The following is a 21475-nucleotide window of genomic DNA, read 5'->3' as shown; positions in this document are numbered from 1 at the left end:
TGGGAACCCCAGTAGTAAGAGCAAGTCGTACAAGATTAACCCAGTCTCCTTTTTCAGTAAGATTGCTAACCTGAGAGTTCAAGAGAACATACACATCCAGATCTTGGTAAAGCATCTGACAGAGCCTCCCATGCAATATCTGTGGTCAACATGGACAAAAAGTTAGAGATGTATGTTAGGTTTCTGCACAAGTGGCACTGTATAAGAGAATTAATATTTTCCCTAAAATGATGGAAACAGAATCCAGTAAAGCAGTCTATTGCTGTGGGCAGAACCTGAAAAAACGATGAAGGCAAATTTAAAGTGCTCATGTAGTAAAGGGAATTAAAAAGAGAAGCACAAGCAGACAAGGAGACAGTGAGGGAGAGGGGACCCAGCACATCACCCAAGAGAATGCGTTAGGAGTTCCATGGCTATAGCAGTTTGGGGTCCATGAAACAAGCGCAGATGTTTTTTAAAAAGAGTACAGAAAACCAGTCACTCTGAAACACTGCAATCAGTTATCAATACCAATTTTTAAAGACTTTCAATTACACCAAAATATGAAGGAGGTGGGCATACAGTGATTGACCGTTTGGAAGCTCTGGAGATACTCTACTTAGAAAAAAGAGTATTAGGAGTAAATAACACAGGTCTCATGTGAAAACAGTATGCTTCTCTATTCTGTGTAGCTGAAAAGAGAAACTATACTGTGAGCAAAGAATAAAACTGAGGTTGCACTTATCACAGATTCAAAAGAAAAACCTTGACATCCAGTGTCATCTGAAGACAGAGTGGAATCTCAGCAGATTCTGTGTCTCCTAACTTTATAGGATTTGAATGAAGGCTGAGGATTCAGGGAGTGTAGTGTAGACAAACTGCAGGCACTGGATGGATGAACTAAGTTGCTCTTCCCAACAGTGTGACACTACCAAGAAGCCACTGAGTAAGCCACAAACACCCCTGAAACATCACACACGCCTCGTCCCTACCTGGCATTAGGTAGGCACTTCAGAATCCTTAATGAAGAGGAGCCATTTCCAAGGAATACTGGGAAAGATAAAATGTGTTTTTAAAACTAGAGGCAGAAGAGACAAAGCAATGAATGTGGACTCATTTTCTACAATGCTTCCTCAGGAAATGGCTTATGAAAGGTACAGGGCTTAAAATATTTTGTTTAATTACAGGGAAGACTTAGGCGTATTTCTAAGCTCAAGGGAAAGAGCCAATAAAGAGAACAAATCAGAAGGGCTAAGGCAGTAATGGCGAACCTTTTAGCTTTCAAAGATAACAAACAGCCCACAGTGGCTTGTGTGCCATACGTTCACCACCACTGGGTTAAGATAAAAGGACCGATTTACTATATCCATGAGGCACTGTGTTCCATGATCTCTGGCAGATGCCAGAATACACAGATAGAACCAAAGCCTATACATACCTTTTTGTTTCCTATAAACCTACAGGTTTTCTTGAACAAGTTGCTGTCAGTCAGAACATACTTTCTGTTCATATCCACCTCCCATTTAGTGATTTTTCCACCTTCATTAAGCACTTATCAAATACTATAGTTATAACTTTTTTAGCCTGAAAAAAGTGAGACAACAAAACTAGCATACATTTCTTTTTCCTTCTTGATCGTTTCATGGAAAGAAGATTTATTCTTACCCAATGGATAAGGGATGACCACTATAATAGGTTGTCCTGGTCAGTGCAGGGTACACTCACAAAACAAGAGAAAGTAATTTTCTGACATTTCTGAAGGCTCAAAGTCTGATATCAGGGTACCACAAGTTCATGTTGGGGTAAGAACTCTCTTCCTGGCCTGCACAAGGCTGTCTTCTGTGTCATCCTAGGGTGAAAAGAACAGCAAGCTCCTTGGTATCTCTTCTTACACAGGCAGTAATTCCACCATGGTGCCCCATCTTGATAACTTTATCTAAACCTAAGGCCCCAAAGGAATCCCAAAGGCCCCATCATCAAGCACCATTACATGGAGCGTTTGGGCTTCAACACATGAACTGAGGAAGAGGGACACAATTTAATCCACAGCACAGACAGATATATGAAATTGTAAAGATCCTCCTCAAAACTGCTACTAGTGATTATTCAAAAAGGCAAATCTAATTAGATCACTTTCCTGCCTAAAATTCCCCAATAGCTAGCATAGTTTGGAATAAGGTCTGAATTGCTCAGCAAACAGTAAGTAGTCTTTAAAATGATACAGCCTCCCTCAGCCTCTCCACCTAAGGTGACATCAACTAAACCGCCTGCAGCTCCAGCATGATGCAGGCTCCTCTTACGCTCCACCTCTACACAGAATGGTCCCCATGCTACCACACAGCTCGCTGGGTGAACATCCACTTACTCCAGCATCTGTCCTCAACTACTTCCTGAGTTAGCACTTTTCTCCATCCTCCCTGCAAAAGCATGCTGAGCATTCCAACACTGGGCTGCGGCGGGTGCACGTTCTGCACATCTTCTGTACTTGCCAAACTGTAATGCAACCTCTGATTCACGTGTGCCCCACAGTAAGCTGTGAATTCTCCTGAAGCCAGGAATAGCACCTTTGGCCCTGTGTTACCAATATGTATATATAGGCACACAGCCTAACACATCACTGGTTTTCAAACACACACACACATACACACACACACACGAATCAAATTAGACCTCCAAAGGGCTTAGACAGAAAAGGGTAACTGAGGTATTTTTTTATTTGTAACACTTCAGCCCCATCACTCTCTCACAGGTATACTTCTGGTTAGTTAGTTATCTTCCCTGATTTGCACAGATTTGGTGATTATTTCCATACCCAGCAAAATGGAACACAACATAGAAATCATGGAGGGATCAAAATTAGAGCTGCAAGGAGAATGAAGGCATTTTGCCACAGAACTGGCCATGACAAAATGCACAGAAGACTGCCTGTCTTTACCCAAGAAACAAAGTCTACACTTTCTCAATGCTATAGGCTAGTTTACCATCTTTTAACACTTTCCATAAACGCCAATGAACACCTGTTGGGCTCTTCATAAAGGACAAAACTGTCCCGTCAGCATCACAGATGCACCTTTAGATTTCAAATTAGACAAAGCACTTTCCTAGGTGAGCAACTTACATGTGGCCCACTCCCTAGGTGTGCCAGCTTCACATACAGAGTGACTGTGAGTGGTGGGTGGTGTTGGGGAAGAGCTTCATAAACTGTCAAGTGGACTACAAACGCCAGTGGTCATTACCATCTCATCACCCTAGACCTTCAGCTGGAGAGTATCTTATCCAGTAGAGAGAAATAACTTTATGTTCTGTCTGACTCAAATTTTGTCCTTTTCTCTTCCCAAAAAAACAAGCTCCTAACGGTACATTTTTTGATGACCAAACATTAACTCATCTGCCTCAATGTCTTCAATGACTAAAATGTTCCTTCCTTCATAATAAACCAGTAGCCTAAATTTTAAAACACAAGAAAAGGAAACAAGTTTCTTCCTCAACCTACGATCCCCAAGAAATAAAAAATAAATTTTAATGTAGACTGAATTACAGATTCTTAGACATGACTCTACAAAAGAGATTATACCCTACAGCCCTTGGTAGAAGTAGAAAAAAAAAAGTGGTATAATGTGCTTTTGTCCTGTGGCTATAATTAAGGTTGAAAAAGCCTTCAGTGTTCCTCTCTAAGATCTCATCAGATCTGAATTACTCCCATCTCATCCTTTTCCCCTTGGTGTGCTCTTTTAAAATACCTCCATATTTCCAATTTCCCCTGAGCAACTCCTTTCCGCTTTCAACTGTTCACTGCTCATTCAAAACCTCTCCTCTCTAGTCCTAAAACTTGCTGATTCCATTTCTTTATTCTCTTTCATCATTCTCTTCCCCAAATCCTAATACTGTACCTTTAATGACACAGGAGAAAGATCAGGGAAAGGTGAAAATAAAAACTTGAGTGTACTCCACTGTAATAAAATGGGTAATGAATAACATAAAATTACAACTCCCTCGATTCAAAGTAAGTATTTGTGGAGTGCCCACTGTGCACCCTACAAAAAGCTATGAAACAAGACCAGCTTTCCAGACTGACCTTTGTATGTGGGGCCGATGCATCTTCATGTCATTTCCACAGCTAGTTAGACAATTTCATACTGAGGAGGGTCCCTCAAAAGTCCAGAGAAGCGTGGGCTCTTCCAGTACGGATGATTTATAGTATTAAAATACAGACAGTCCCTAAGTTACAATGGTTCAACTAACAATTGTTTACCGTTCAGTGGTACAAAAGTAACACACATTCAGTAGACCTCATACTTGGAACTGTGAATTGTGACATTTTCCCAGGCTGACAGTCCACGGTATGATGCTGGGTACTGGTAATAACCACAGCTCCCAGCGAGCCACCTAATCATGGGGTAAACAATTGATACTCTACAAGTACTGCGACTGAATGGGCTGTTCACTGTGTGTATTAAACGCATTTTCCACTTAGGTTATTTTCAACTTACGATGGCTTTACTGGGATGCAACCTCCTGGTAAGGTAAAAACCACCGAAGAAAGAAAGCCAAAACAAGATACTAAAAACTGTGTATGACTGCAATATTTACAAAACATGTCAGACAACATTTTTGGGCTGATCTCAAGATATCACCCAGTTATGAAATGCAAGTTGGAAGTTCTATGACCTATGATGCCTTCTTCTATGCTAGGACTGGTGTATTTCTAGTACTCTATCAATCAAAGACAAGGCCAAAATGTGAAGCATCTTGTGAGTGGGAAGCTGAGACCAAAGGGCCCTCCTATCCACTTCCACCATCACCTCTAGGCAGCCATGAATGAACGAGTTAATAAACAACTTACAGAGAATGTGTGGCCTCTGCCTTCAATGAATTTATAAACTAAATTCAAAAAAAGGAGATACCCTCCCCAAATAATTCCATCCTGGACCTGTCACTAAATCATTAATCATCAGCAAGTCCTTAATATATTCTAAGTCCAGGGGCTTTATATACCCTGTGTAGTGGAAAACATCCACTTTCTACTCTGCCTCCTGCACAAGGCATTTTTAGAGGCTCACGTAAGATGTGGTACTGCTTTGGTAAACTGCAAAGCTCTCCACAAACCTGAGCTGCACAAGAAGAAAGGCTGAACTCTTAATCACACGCGCCTTATTGTCACCGTGAAAAGAATCCTTAATGACATTTATAAGCATATAAATTCAGACATTAAGATTGTTGTGTCAAGGGAATAACAAGGGAGCTCTGGAGAAGAAGTGGAGAAAAGGTGAGTGGCTATGTTAGAAAGTAAAGTCGTTTTATGGAGTGCCATAGGCCTCTGGCAGTTCTGTGAATACTGAACATTCCTGAAAATCTCTATTCCTTGTTGAAAGAAGCTCCATAAATAACCAGAAGACGACTACTCCACCCCCCTCAAAAATATGATTAAGTTCTTAAGGTCCCATACCATATCAGGCATTTTCCGTTAAAACTGGGGAAGCCCTCTATAACCTAGTTTCCTCACTCACACTGAACATGCACAAGCTGTACTAAGGACATCTAAACAACCAACACAAACTGGCCCTCAGCGCTTGCTCATTTGGTTCACAGAATAGCACCAGGAGCTGTTCCTTCCTGCTCAGGGGGCAAGACCCTCCCTCACTGTTCCACCCACCGTCGGCTGTTCTCTACTCTTAGGTCCTTCTTCAGGCACCCACATGCACTTCAGTGCAAGGCACCCTTCCTTGGTACAGTTCTTTTTCTCTGAATAAACACTGGGCAGTTCCAGCTGGCCGTCCCAATTTCCTCAAACAGCCCTGTCAAAGTGAGCCTGTCACTGGCCAGCACTCCCCACTCCCCCTTGCTCTATTATGTGACCACCATCAACCGCCACCCCAAGTAGCTATCAGGGATTCTGGTCCTGCGCCCATCGCCCTCAACAGATCAGATTCATGTCTGTGGCTCTCAATTTAGCCTCCCCCACAGCCTTCAAATCCTCACCATCCTTTCTCACATCTTGTCCAAGCTGTTGTTCCCCCAAGTGTTTCCAGAAGTGCAGAGTGTGGACTACTGGAGGCCCTAACATGCTGCTAAGTGGTGTTTTGACACCATTTTTTAATGGTTAATGCTTTTCTATTATATATTAAAATAAATCTTAAGTAAAATGCCAACACTGCATTTCTACAGGTATGATAGCTTGAATCAATGTCCATGCATGTAGAACACCCGGGGACCTTTTAAAAATTCTATCCTGTACCCCAGACCAATTAAATCATAACTTTATGGGAGATGTGGGAGCCCAAGAAAGCCAACAGGTTTGGATTATTCTGTTAGAATGTGCCCAAAACAGGAGAAAGGCTCAAGCCATCTGAATTTAAAAAAAAAAAGTCAAGTCATGTGAATGGCAAACCAGAAGGGTACCCACAGCACCCCAGGATATCCCTGAGACCCTGGCTACCCTGGGCAGTTGGTTTTTCCTACACACATAAGGCTAAGTGTCTAAAGTTTGAGAAGCAAACAAAACAAATAAAGGCCTCTTTCTGTGCAGAACTTTATATATCAGGCTTCAAGAAATATTTTTGATGCTGGTGTGGTGGCACATACACCTGCCTCTGGGAGGGTAAGGCAAGAAAATCCCAAGTTCCAGTCCAGACTGGGCAACTTAGCAAAAATAGCTGGGGATGTAGCTCAGTGTTAAGATCTTGGCTTCAAATCCCAGTACCAAAAAAAAAAAAAAGGTCTTCTTGCCCCTAATAACTTCCAACTCAATCTTCACAAGAACATCCCAAGGACGGACAACTCCTGAAACACTCTCAAACAGACCTGCACACTCCAACTTTATCTTTCAAGACAGGATCTTGCTAAATCACTAAATAGCCCAGGCTATGCTCAAACTTTTAATCTTCCTGCCTCAGCCTCCCAGCACAGGTGAGTGCCTATCAACGTCTTTGTCTATACGCTTTATGCCTGGCATATAGCAGCCACTCAATAAACCTATATAGAAGAAGAAAGGAGGTAAGGAGGTAATACACACACCGTCTAGGGAAATTTTTTTTTTGGACACAGGTCTCGCTGGCTAGTTCCACTGGCCTTGAACTTGCTGAGATCCTGGAGTGCTGAGATTACAGGAATGCACCATCATGCCCAGCAGGAAACTTTTAGAAAATAATGATGGGGGAGGGTACCCGCTTAGCATTTGCAAAACTGTATGTTTCCTTCGCTGAACTGAAAAAGAAAAGGAGAGGAATAAAGATGTGGCATGTACAGGACCCTAATAACTCCAATCAATGTAAACACTATAGGCCATAATATGAGCTAAGACAAATAATATCAACAAGTACAGGAAAGGTGGTAGGGGCACTAGAGGAGGAAGGGGGAGGGGATTAGAAAAAAGAAGCTGTAAAAAGTACATGTAAGCACTCCCCAAAATGACTGTAAATTGTGTGAATTAGAAACACGTACTAATAAAAAATTAAACAAAGAAAGGAAAAGTAACAAAAGAGAAAGATGAAAAGAAGAGGGAGAGAGAAAGAATGAGACAGAGGCAGAGGCAGAGGCGGAGGTGGAGGAGATTCAAAAGAAGTCATATAATATTGAGTCCACTGACTTAGGCTTACACGGTTGCAAACCTTCAGCAAGAAAAGTAAGTAAAATCTATTTTAGCACCGCAGAGTCAAATCACAAAACAGCAAGCATCACATATTTTTTATACTATTCAAAAAATAAAACTGCCAGGTTTCTTGAAATGAAAAGTAAACCCAGATGATCTTCTGATTAACACAGAACAGACTAAAACCTCAACAGGTACCATGGAATACGAATCACCATTTAACCTCCAAGTCCATGTTCATCCACTTTATGTAGATTCCTCCTGACAATTCTAAGTTTAAACAAACCTTAGAGAAAAGAGAACTCTAGCAGGTTTAATGTAGTCACAGCTGTCAAAAGCATGGGCAGTGTATCACACTTAAGAGAGCATTTGAAAATGTGTCAATAATTATAATTAGACACTTGTACCAAATCTAATATACTTTCACTATCCTTTAACTTCAACTGATCTGAAATTAAAACCAGTTTCTCAAAAGTGCAACTCTCAGATCATAATTTAATCCTAAAGTAGTTATAAAACCTGTCACACTACAGAAATACAGCACATTTTACTCAAGAGGGGCAAAGGCCATGGCACTGTAATGCATCATTTTAGGTAGGGTGACCGCCTCTATGCTGAAAGGGTAAAAATACATTATGGAGGTGACACAGTCTTCCAATATTTACTTCACTGATTTATATTTAAAGATTGTCTTTTCAAAATTATGCATGACCCACAGTACAGACACAGTAACTTAACTTTTTGGTTTATTTCCACTAGGTTTTTTTCTATTTATATGCATATGTATATAACCATAAATCTGGAAAGTAGTACATTTTATGTTTATGTTTATTGAATTGTACATAATTTATGTGAATGGAATTATACTATGTTCTTAGTCATGCTTTCTTTACTTAATGCTATTTTATGTACTCTTTATGGTTATTCATTCATTCCAAAAATTTCTACATACCTACTATGGAAAAGGCAGTGTACTAGGCATAGGACACACACACACATCCCTGCGCAATCCCAAATAAGCAAAGTACCTGTTATCTTTGATATCTACCCCACAGACACACAGACAGCAGATACACTGACACATGTAAGATACAATAAAGAATTAAAGATCAACTACTCAATAAAAGCTTCTTTGAAGAGGTAATTTTAAAAGTGAGCTTGCCCTGAAGATTCATCTAAGTTGCATTCTATAGCACTTTTAGTAATTATATATTTTTGTGTATATAAATAAAAACCAACCTCTATTGTAGAACATTTAAGTTGTTTCCCTTTTTTTCTGTTTTGCTACTCCACAGCTAGACGAATAAATTTGTATACTTAAAAAAGATTTAGTAACTGCTTTTTTTAAAATGAGTAAACAAGGGCTCAAAAATATTCTAGAAAAATTTATATTAGCAACTCAGACTTTCCAAGTCTATCAAATGAAAACTCCAAATACATGCTCAGTTTGGGGGGGAGCCAATTCTAAAGAAAAAATGCAGAATGAAGAATAAACACGAATTTTATATGATGTTGTTTACTTGAGTTTAAATTTTTAAATATCTCTAATTTGGTAACCACCAGGAAATCCAATCATCTTATTAAAGAATATTGATTAAATACTTCAAAATTTCAAATAAATCCTACTTTACCTTTTCATTATAGAATACTTGAGATCAAAAGCTGTCTGCTCTGATCTGCTCCCAAGCCATAAATAAAATTTTGCACAAGAGTATCCTAAGCCTGTTGCTTTTTAAATTTTTTTTTGCTTTTTTTAAAATCTATTATAAAAATAAAACTTTTTCTCTAAGTCTAAAAAGCCACTGTCTCTATTCCTGATCAATAATAAAAAGCTGACTATTTGAAATTTTTGGTCACTAAATGCCACTTACCACTCACCATACGTTAAAAAAAAAAAGAAGACAATCAGCCATATAAGCTCTGCTTTTTTTTTTTTTTTGGTTTTTTTTTGGTTTTTCTCCGGTACCGGGAACCGAACTCACGACCTTGCGCTTGCCAGGCAGGCGCTTTAAGCTCTGCTTTTAACATTAAGTACAAACCAGACTCAGTGTGCTTTAAAACAATCAAAAGTGAAGTTGTGGTTAACACAGTTTTCCAAAGCTCAGAGTCCTTCACACACTCAATTTACACAGGGGAAAAAAAAAATCATCAAGCTCCATTTACTGGAAACACCAGAGAGACTGAAAGAATCAACAAATTATTAAACTTTAGAAACAAATGAGTCTCTGCTCTTTGCGACAGAGGAGGGAAGGACCACAAAGAAAAAGGTCAAGAAAATGACGTTCCTGGGCCACATGATCAGTTGGCAACAGAAACTTGGTCTTCAGCCTTTGGCTGTTGCCTCACCTGTCACAAGCTGTGTAAGTACAAATCAAGACCCTACCTCACGGTACAGCTCGCACTGGTATTTAACATGCAAACGCTGCTGGACTCAGCAACCCCTCTCTTCAGTAGGAGACAGGCAGGTAGAGCTTCCTAGCTATCGATTTCCAGCACAGAAATGCTTCTTACCCACAGGGGACGTTCTCAGCCCTCCTCAAAGACATGGGAAGCTGAAGAGCAAGAGCCCTTTACCCTGTGCGTGCACAGGGGATAAAGTCCACTTGCTAAATTAGGCACAGTAGGACACCAACAAGAACCAACGATAATATAACATCACGGTAACAATACACTGTAAAGAAGCTTATTGTAAATTTAGAAATTATTTACTTCTACGTTTTTCCACTTTTTATTGTTGGACCACAGTCAACCTTGGTACCAGAGAGAGCAAAACCACAGATAATGGGGAACGACTGCATAGGTAAAGGTTGCCAGTGGAATATATAGTACCAAAACTAACAACTAAAAGTCTGGTTAAGTAAATTATAATATACAATGAAATGTCTTTTCTTTTTTGAGACTGGAACTTGCCATCCTCCTGCCTCAGCCTCCCAGAAGGCTGGGATTACAGGTATAAAACCACCACACCTGGCTAGAACACCTTTCAAAAGAATGAGGTAAGGATATTCATATTAATAGGAAAAAAATCTCCAAGACAAATTGCTAAGTGAAAATAACCCGACACAGAACTAAAACATGCACAATAAGGTACGAAATACTTAGAAACAAAAACACGTTAGTAACCAAGGACAGCAGTTTGCCCATGTAGTCTTTGCCATACGGGAAGCTGAAACAGGAAGGTTGTTTGAGCCCAGGAATTCCAGGCCAGCTTAGGCAACATAGCAACATAGCCAGACCCTGTCTCCAAAATAAAAAATAAAGAAACATTAGTATATGTTTTTAAATATAAAAGCACTGGGAAGATGAAGAACTTGACATCCCCATCCTATGCTAGGCAAGAACTTCTCCCTCCAAAAATTGTTAATGACTTTTTGTCAGTAAAAAAAAGCAAAAAGCAGGAGGACAAGAGTTATTTTTCACTGTACACCCTTCTTTTACTTCAAGTGGAATATCACACATATGTACTCTTTTTAGAACACAAACAGTATCAAAAACATAAGGTATCTGAGTAAGCCCAGCATGGTGATGCACGCCAGTGACCCCAGCACTCGAGGAGGCTGAGGCAGGAGGATCACAAGCTTGAGCTCGACTGCACAACCTAACTTAGCAAGACCCTGTCTCAAAATAAAAGTAATAACAATAATGTTAATAAAATTTCTTTTGGTTTATAAGGAAAAATATATACAAAAACCATATTAGTGTTCACTTGTAATGAAATAAAGCTATGTATGAGCTAAAAATTTAACTACCAATTAAAAAAATTTTTTTAAAAGTCTGAGATGGTTGGGCATGGTGGCAAACATCTGGAATTCCAGCACTTGGGAGGCTGAGGCAGGAGGATTGCTGTGAGTTCGAGGGCAGCCTGGGCTACAAAGTGAATTCAAGGCCAGCCTGAACTGCATAGCAAAAAACCCTGTCTCAAAAAGACAAAAAAAAGTCTGACACGTACAGCCTCAAAAGGAGGCAAGTGCATAAAAACAGAAGAACTGCCCTCCCTGAGGATCTGCACACACAGTGCACACCTGAGAAAGAATCCCCTTACCTGTGTGCAGAAGACCAAGTGAACAAAGGGGAACCCAAAGGAAGAAGGGCCAGAGGTGAGAGTGGACCTAGCCAATTAGGAAAGAACGACTCAGGGACCCTACGCAAATGCCTCAGTGGGCAGCAATGGAGGGTGCACCTGAGTTTGACAAGGGTACTTGCCTTCTTCAACGGGGTAAAACCAAAACCAAGGCCCAAGCAGAGAGGCATTACCCACTGGCATTTCTTTCCCATCCAGGTTACTCCAGTAACCTCTTTTTCTATTACTTGTGATTAAAAAAGAAAATTGGTAAAATCAGTTTCAGTAAGTTGCAGGTGTCATATCTGACTGATTCTAACGTGGATATCTAACTGATATCCACGCCCATGCTTAAGTTGAAGGCTGTTACTTTACTCCTTTATTAGGATAAACATTTGACTTATTTGCAAGATAGGATAGTTGGCCCCCAAAATCACTAGGAGACTCTGGACTGCTTGTAGCTGGTGCACTTAATCATGCAGACCTCAGCCCACTTCTCCCATTTCCAGAAGGGGCCCCTCCCCCAGCGCACACTCTTCCTCCTGAAAGTGAACTCCATACAAACTGAGCTCCTAGTCTGTGCCACACGGAAGAATGCAGTTGCAAAGAAAAAGGTTAGGAGTTTTTATTGGAAATAAGAAGAAAAAAGGTTTCTGATTTCTCCAGGAGAGACACCCAAAAGGTTCAGTTTCCTCAGTTGAGAACTTTCTATGGATAAGCAGAACATGCGAATCACTCAGTTGTTAGTGGCTCTGTGAATTAAAATGACTAACTGGAACCCAGTTACTCAGCATGTAAGGTCTAAAGCAAACTGAAATTTTAGAGAAAAACAGGTTATTTTGCATTTTAAAATCCTCAAACCTTCAGCGCTTAGTAGGGAGGGGCTTCAACTCCACTTAGCAAGAAGGGGGCTGCATTCTTGGCTGCCTGTGGAACTTCATTCTTGGTCCAAAATCCTAGTTTACTATCAGTTCTTTAATTCTTTTCAATAGGCCTGACCACCCTACTCTCTCTCTCGGGTCTTTCCTAGCTGGATTCCTTATCACTAAACTAACTCAACTACTTTTACATTATCACCAGTCACAGGAAAAGCCAAACCCCAAACTCTCATCACCATGACTCAAGCCCCATACTCCCAACTGCTCAGAGGACCCAGGCAAAACTTCTGCCTCGTTCCACTACAGCACTGACTCAACGTCACGCTCCATCCCAGTCCTTCTCCTCTTGCCAACTTCCCATTTTCTTGGAAGATCAACACTATTCTCCTGCAGGTCCAGGTCCAAAAAGTCTGGTGTATTTGCCTACAACCCACCCTCTCTCTCATCATGAAAGTGATTTATTCTCCCAGCTCCAGAGCTTATACAGCCCAAAGCCAAAACTACTTTCACCTACAATATTTTCATTTCCCCTGGTTTTGAGGCATCCTTCTCTTACAATTGACAAATCATCCCTGGTCAACAGAGTCCCGACTCAGATGATTATGCTGGGGGGGCGTGCAGTGCATGTAGCATACAAGAGGGAGGAGGCAGAAGTTTCACACATGCATGCGCACACACACGCACAAGTAAGCAAGAAACAGTAACCAACGCTGGGCCTCAGGGATGGAGAACCCAAGGCACAATGTGACAGTGACAAGCACAGTGCACTTGGCCTCTCGGACAGAGGTCACCAGACACTGCGGCAGGCTTCTGTCAAAAGGGTCCCGTTCCTGTTGTGTTTTCCAGACTCCAAGAGCCACTGGAAATCTTGAGTTTTAAAGTAAGAGATATCTTCATTTTAAAATAGTGGCAACCATTTCTCTTTAAAAATGTTTTAAATACATTATCAAACAGAACAGAACTCTGAAGTACGTTCTGTTCAGGGTTGCCACTTTTACACCTCTGCTAGGGAGGGTGGCCTGGGAACGTACAGCCTGGGTTAAGGTTCAGACGTGTAATGTGACATACATCACATCATCTCTCCCCTGCAAACTAACAGTCGGTACTTCACAGAGTGGGTGTGCGCATTCAATGAAATAATTCAGGTAAGGGCCTGGCCCTGCTTTCCATGTATGACCTTAATCTTGAGCCAGTTCTTCCTAGGGAAGCATACTGTGGCTCCAAATCTCCCCTGCTTACCTTCTTTCCATGGCTCTCACCTTACTAAACTCCACACCACCGATTCAGTCACAAAGCCCTGAGACACCTGCTGTTCCTTCCCATTGTCCAGGCCCTGCACACCTCCTTGAGACGCTGTAGCACAGGAGCGCGGTCAGATCTAGTGACTGAAATATGTGCAGCTGTTTTCTACCACTCTGCTCCTAGTTCCTTGCCCTCCCCTCTGTTCTGGAATGTCACCTGTTCTAAAACACACGCAGTGTACACACCTGTCCAAGGCTACCCAGCCATGTCCTCAGGGGTGCTGGTTGATCTGTATCCCTCTACATCTTCTGACCAAAACACTCAGTACTCTCCCAGTAACAGTTAGATGTGCAATCCTTCACACCTTTATTCAAAGGCACAATAAGATTAACTTGGTTTTGCTGAGCTTTCCATGCCGAGCCTCAAGTAAAAAAAGACTTGATAAACGCTCAATAAATGAAGGACAGAGGGGAAAGGATGAAAAAGCAAGAAGGCAGGGAAATTTTAATGATCAGGACAATGACTCAAATTTTGTCTTTGAATACAAAGAGCCGCCCCCCTTAACTTTTTAATTTGCATTTCTAGACAATAACATGGAGTCATCTTCCCTACCTGCCGCCACCCTTCTAGGAGCAGGCAGGTAATCCTGCTTTCCCCTTCTTCCTCAACATCATCATCCTATTCAAATATAATCTAAAGACGGGAGCTAAGGGCTCCTGGCACCAGCTTAAATTCAGCCCACCTCCAATGCTCATTGGGGTCCATATGACAGTGATACGCTCTTGGAGCTGGTCCAAAGCACGTATTAATCACTTTCATCTGAGCTGGAGAAACAAGCAAAGACCCTCACACAGAGAGGGTGTGAGACCGAAGCATGTGAACTTTCTGTGGAACAACTGCAACCTATACAAAAACAAAATTCTCATTCAGGTTAGCAACTATTCAATAAAAAAAGTAAGGCTAATTTCCACAACACCCCTCCCAGTGCTGATAAGGATCCATTAGCAAGCTGTGGAATCATTTAGTCGAAATCAGAATGTTTAATAAAAATTGAATAGATATTAGAAAATATTAAAATATTGCTTTGTGAAACCTGCAACTCAGCTTTATTTTTAATATGCTGTGTATATGAGTGTGTGTATACTAGGTCATGATGGAAAATATACTGCTAAGAGTCAAAAGTCTTAAAAACAAGGAAACGGATCACTCATGCTATATAATAAACATCTCCAGAGACTGAGCTTTTCTATTTTTTACTGCGTCATACCCATGAGGTATCTGTTCTAGCTACCTATTGCTCACAACAGTCCAAGTTCTTCAAGTTCAAAAAAAGTATGAGACATATTTGACACACCTGTCCCTTAACATTTTCCTTACTCCTGAGAAGGAAGGTAAGGGGCACTCTAGATAACCACTGATTCTTTTTCTTCCTGCTGACTGGTGCTGTGGATAAGGTATTTATCTTGTGTAAGTCCCTGACATTGAGACAAAAAACACAAGTACAAGTTAGATGTGGTGACGCACACCTGTAATCCCAGCATTCAGGAGACGGAGGCAGGAGCATCACCGCAAGTTCAAGGCCAGCCTAAGCTATATACTGAGTTAAAGGTCAGCCTCAACTATATAGTGAGACCCTGTCCCAAAAAGAAAAAAAAAAAAAAAAAAAAAAGTGACACAAGACCAGTAGCTCCAGGGCTTTTGTGACAATTGCTTATAAGCACCAATCTACCACTTAAGAACAATGGTCAAGCAGATCAGATTTTTCTTTCACCCAGAGTGTATCATCACTCAATAGCTGCACAATAGTGGAAGATGCAGAATTTGTTCAAAACATCATCTTCAACCTATCCCCTCTAGCACAGAATACTTTTTCTCACATTTTTTATTGTACATTTTTATCTGCACCAGCTCTCCAAACTCCCAAGTATCATTCCACTTCTAACATCCAGCTCTGCCCATCATCACCCCAACATTCCTTGAGCCTTTGTTCAATTCTCATAAAACTCAAGGTTATTTTTTACCGGCACAATCAATAGTCCTTCCATCATTGGCAAAAAAAAAAAAAAAAAAATCAAAACTTGAGAGTAATTTTCTTTTTCAATGGCATCTATGCTGTATGAATGGCTGACCTTGGCTTTATAGAAAGCAAAATGCCCAGTCACCCATTATTCAAGCTGGAAAGTTCTGTGTGGCTTTGCCCACTCACACCAGCCCATGAACTCTATCGGAAAAGGAGTTTGCTTTGGATCCCATCCATTCTCCGTGGAAGTCATCCACATTCTTTAACCTCTGACCTAAGCACTGCCTACAGCTCTGTGTTGTTACTGTCAACTGTCTGAGAGCACATGCCTCAGAGAAAACCAGAGGAAAGGAGTCAAGTCACCGAGCGCTTGAGTCCCAGCCATACCGGCGGAATTAACATGGGATTCCTCGCTCTACTGGCAATAAAAAATTAGTTGAGCCAGGTGCAGTGATACATGCCTATAATCCCAGGTACTTGGGAGGCTGAGGCAGGAGGATCACAAGTTTGAAGTCAGCCTGGGCAACTCAGTGGGACCTGTCTCAAAACAATTAAAAAAAAAAAAAAAATGTAGATGGGAGGTACTCAGGGGTATAGAGCTCTTGGTTTCAATCCTCAGTAGTACCAGGAGGAAAAAAAATTGGTTGAGACAGTCTTTCCCAAAATGAAGATTTCTCCCTTAAATACAAAAGCAAAAAAAGGAAACATACACTGAAATGAAAACAGTGTCTGTGTGTTGAATTCAGTAAGTACAAGTTATAATGAAACACAGAAAATGATGCATCAGTCTGGGGATTTAGTTCCGTGGCAAAGAACATGCTTGGCTAGGTTCAAACTCCAGCACAAGAGAGACAAAAAGACAGACAGACAGAAGAGAGCAGAAGGGAGGGACGGAGGGAGGGAAGAAGGGAAAGAGGGAGGGGGGAGGGAAAGGAAAGGCAGAGGAGAGGACAGGGTGTGGGGAGGGTTATCATAAAATTCCTCCTACTTATCCCCAGTTCCCCAGAGGAGAGGGTCCCTGTGTCCCGCCAATGTGCAACCATCCACTCATTCTCTCAACAACCCTAGAACAATTTACTGGCTGTGTGTTCTGGGCCAGGCATTGTGTTAGGTGTAAAAGATTCACAAAAGACGAAAGAATTGTGTCAAAAAAAGAATAACTGGAAAAATGGATAACCTGGAGCCTCCCTCTCCGTGCGCTCAGTCAAGGCTGGGAACGAGGAACGAGGAGACAGCACACGAGACTTCTGCAAGGCAGAACGGGGCAGCATTCCTGCTCGCAATGGGATTACCAAGATCCCTGAAGGATCTGGCTCCCCACAAAAGAGCGGGGAAGGGCCACATTAGGGAGCCCAAACAGCCCGGGCCTGGACTCAGGATGAACAGAGAGCAGACCTCTTAGAGACCCCTCAGGATACCTGTGCTGAATACGGCCCCTTCACCTCACTCAACAACCTCCCCCTACTGCATGAACCTTCCCAAAATTTGGAAAGAGTGAAATGTAAAGTTACTTTCCCAATCACAGAAATAAAGGCCAAATACCTAGGGTAAACAATGAAGCAACCGTAATGGGCAAAGTGGAATTTTGGTCAGTGACCGAAAACCCCAAAATCAAACAACTGAGTAGTGCTGGCTCTGGAAAACAAAGCTCTCAAGGATCACATAAGAGCCTTTTGACTTATAAACAAACTCAAGTTCCCAGAACTGCCTAGAGGAGCACAGACATATTATATTATTCAACTGTACAGTCAGTCTCAATATTTTGGTAGGAGTGTATTTGTTTTAATTTTTAGAAGGAAGCTGATCTCTCTGTCTGTCTCTGTCTCTGTCTCTCTCTCTGTCTCTCCCTCTCTCTCATAGTGCTGGGTATCAAACCCACAGCCTTGTGCAAACCCTCTATCACTGATCTTCAGCCAGCCCCCAAACCCCCCCTTTACCCCCAAAGGGTCTCTCATTAGTTAATTTTAAGAAACAAAACTATCTCCCACCTGAACCAATGATATGCCAACGGTACTAACTTGATGAAGCTCTTTCCAAAGGAGTCTTTCATTCAAGTATCCTTTCCTGAAGGTAAGTGTTGGTTTGGAACTCCTGATTCCTAAACTAGATCAGCAACCAAAAACAGTCTGCAGCCAACAGCTACAAGAGGTAAATCTTCCATTTAGTTCTTCTAAGGCTGGAATTGGCTGTAGAAAAAAACACAAAGTTTTCACTCCAGAAGATCAAAGAAGGCATTTTGTACCAGGAAACCCAATTCCAAATCCTCATTTCCAGGAATAAAGCCACAGTGCCCAATACTGGCCTGGGAAAATAAAACAGGAGACTGTGGATTCCAATTAAAATTTCAGATGGTTTCATTTCCCAGCCTCTCCATTTTAACACTGTTAACGTTTTACCCGGGCAGGGTTTAACTTAAATCCCACTTCCAGCTCTGAATGGTCACTTTAACACTTCACGACAGCACGCGGAGCCCATCCTGAACGGTAGAGGTAGAAGACGAGGTGATATGGAAGAACGCCAGCTGCCACCTAAACCTGTCTCCCACAGCACACAACTGCACTCAGGAGAAACCCACTGTGGCCCGAGACAGCATTTTGGCCACAATATTGGAAACAAGAGCAGGAGGAGAAAAATAGAGGAGACATACCTCAGCCTCACTCATGTATAACAAACAATCAGCTTGTTCTAAAAATCATTACTTGGGGGTCTTGTCAACCAGCAAACAGTTCTTGTGTGCTTACTTTATACATGGCACCAAGCTGTGTCTATTGTCAACATACTGCAGTGAAATAGCCCCCAAGTAATCATTATGTTAATGATTATGTGTTTAATTTTCTTTATCATTTTGTGAAAAAAGTATGTAGGTTATGAAGTCTAAAAATAAAATCAGTACCCACGAACCCATCACCCAGCCCGAAAACCAGAACATCACAAATACTGTATCATCCACCTACTCCTTCTATCCTATCACACATCCTGTAACACACACATAACAGGTAATCATTGTCCAGAACTGGAGGCTTCAGTACAAGTCCCAATGCATTTTATAATTACCTCTTATTCCTAAGAAGTGAGTTGGTTTTCCAAATAGGGCAGCAATATTTCCTCTTAAGAGATGACATCGTTAATTGTTTTCAAAAAGCTGAGTTGATGCTTTAAGAAAAATCATTAAGTATTTAATAGACTAAGTAAGACTTACAGTAAACTCGTGAAGATAATATATGAATAAATGAAGTTTAGCAATGACCAGCAACAGTGGCTAGGAACATGGATTCCAGAGTACCACAGACCCCTGGTTCAAATCTCCATTCCACCACCTACATTTTCCAAGCCTCAAAGGGTAAAATAATAATAAAGTGTACGGCAGTAGTGAACATGTCCTGAAGAAAATGCACATGAAGGGCTGAGCACAGGGTCTGGCACATATCCAGCACAGTCAAATCATCCTGTCGCTAAACTCACACAAACATCTCAAAAGGGTTTTGCTACCATCAGTGACCTACTTCTTCGTAAGTCCTACTGAGTTAGATTAGCAATCTCTTCACATAAAAATAAATCAAGATACAAGGATTCAATGGCCAAACAAGGCAGACGACGGCTCCCAGTCATGGCATTGATTCCATCTTCACCTTGTGACCTTGAAGAGCAGTATCATTTTTCAAATCCATTTCTGTCCCTTCCTTCCCTCCTCAGAAAGGCTAGACTACTCAACCCAACCCCAAGAATTACCCAGAAGCACAATCATGAACATCATAGGCTGGTTCAGGCCAATCCTGGGTAAGACAGAGGCACAGTCTCTATTAACTGTTACACCTTTCATGATTACAAAGAAAACTTGGTAAGATTACTACTTTGAAAAGAAAATCCCTGCACTGTTTATTAGACTAGAATTAAGTTCCTTGCTTCTGAAATGGACTGCATTCCTGAATATGACATCTTTCCTCTGCAGCCTTAATATTCTTTTAAATCACTCAGAGATTAAAAAAAAAGGAAACTTGTTCAGATTCAAATAATCACTGTTTCAAGGTCCAAAAGTTGCTAAGACTATTACTTATTTCAAGTTTTATTTAAAAGCACTCTCCATTTCAAGCCAAAAAAAAAAAAAAAGCAATACAGCTGGAAAGGAAGACCATGAACCCCAAATATTCCCATCCCAGCGCTTGATCTTTGCCATCTATCCATAATTTATCTCATCATTCAGCACCTTCCAGTATTTACAGGAGGGTCATAGCAGAAATGCTATTATCCAGCATAAATTACATCAATATAAGGCATACATTTCAGCTTCAAAAGACTTCCACTTTTTAATTCCAGAACCAAAAAATAACAATAATAATAATAATAAAGTAACTGAATAACAAAATAAGTGACTTGATCTTAGATGAAGGTCCAGATCCTATCCAGACCTAAAATAACCTGCGGACCCAGGGGTCCCCACCGGTGACAAGGGCAGATGCCATATTTCATACTCAAGCAGTCTGCACACTGTAAGGCCGCATGGTGAGGCCAGTGTCTGAGGTCAGCACAAGTCTAGCGTCTGCTGGCTGCCCAGTCCGGGCCCCTGGCCAGCAGCCCACCTCCACACACAAGTGCCAGGACATACTATAGTGTTTCCATTTAAGGCCCGCCACTTGGATCAGCCCATCTCTGAAATTTCTTAACACCACCTTTCCAGGAAGAATTTTTTTTGGGGAAAAGGGAGGTGGTGTCTATTTTTTGCCACCGCCTTCCCTTGGGCTGTCAGAGTAGTCTGTATCTCTGGGACAGAATTTTTTTAAATCACTGGGTTATGCCTCAGCTCCAGGGCCCAGTCTCACAAGCATGTAAAACACGAATGGGGCCAGCCTCCCTTCCCATCATCTCACACCCATCCCACACACCTCAAAACATCAAGAAAAGCCCAAGACAATGCACAAATCCACTGTATTACCTTCTCCCTCGCTGCACAAGCCAAATTAATGACAACTTTTTGAAGCAAGAGTGTTCTTCTGCTACTAAGTGGAATGTGTTCTTCCCTGGGTAGCTTCCTCCGCCGCTCCTCAACCACGCAGGGAGGGCGGAAAACTCCAGGAGAAAGAGGGTGGTGGGGGTACCTCGCACAAACAGGACAAAGCCGAGCCAGTCTAGAACCCGATGAAAGTCCCGGAATCCAGCGGCCCCAGAGGCTCATACTTCTCCCCAGCGCGCCCAAGGTTCTAGCCTCACTGTTTTGGTTACAGTGTTAAAGGACGGGTTTTAAACTTGGCAAAGTACCGTGCAACATCTGTAACCACATTTGCCTTCTGGGGAATCGGAAGATGAATCCCACATTCCTGGCTTTGAAGCTTTTTGAAACTGCAGCTAGGAAGAAGGGAGGGAAGGAGGGAGTTGAGCAGAGTTTATTGGCTGTCTCTCCGGCAGAAGATTCTCTTGGAAGGGATGGATCTGTTGAGGGTGGGGGGATTCGCCCATCCCTCTGCTCTCTCCGCAGCTCAGCGAGGAGGGTGAGCCCGGTCCCGCGAGCAGATCGATTCCCAAGTCCGAGGCGCACACCCGCAGGACTTCCCCGCACACCCGCACAGCCCGCCGCGCAGCCCAGACCCCGCGCCCGCCGCCGCCTCCGCCGAGCCCACCAGCAGTTCAGGCCCAAGGCGAGGCAGTTTCGTTCCGCAGCCGCTTCCCCACCGCGGCTCGGGCTTGGGGGAGAAAAGAACTGCGGCGAGGGGAGG

The 21475-nt window shown here is 42.0% G+C and overlaps 1 protein-coding gene across 3 annotated transcripts in view; it reads right to left on the bottom strand.

Moving 5' to 3' along the window:
- Acvr1 (activin A receptor, type I) overlaps window positions 1-21312 on the bottom strand; it is a 118475-nt gene extending 97163 nt beyond the window's left edge. Inside the window, exon 1 of one of the 3 annotated variants that reach the window (XM_013518777.1) lies at window positions 20698-21312. The gene's annotated coding sequence lies outside the window, so the exon portion shown is untranslated. The other 2 variants (XM_013518778.1, XM_013518776.1) reach the window with 2 other exon arrangements.
- Between the last annotated feature and the right edge of the window lie 163 nt (window positions 21313-21475).

This window comes from Chinchilla lanigera, unplaced genomic scaffold (assembly GCF_000276665.1).
Source record: "Chinchilla lanigera isolate Chin_1 unplaced genomic scaffold, ChiLan1.0 scaffold00048, whole genome shotgun sequence".
NCBI classification, from domain to species: domain Eukaryota; kingdom Metazoa; phylum Chordata; class Mammalia; order Rodentia; family Chinchillidae; genus Chinchilla; species Chinchilla lanigera.
The sequence above is the reverse complement of the archived record's forward strand: the minus strand, read 5'-3'. Positions and strand labels throughout refer to the sequence as shown.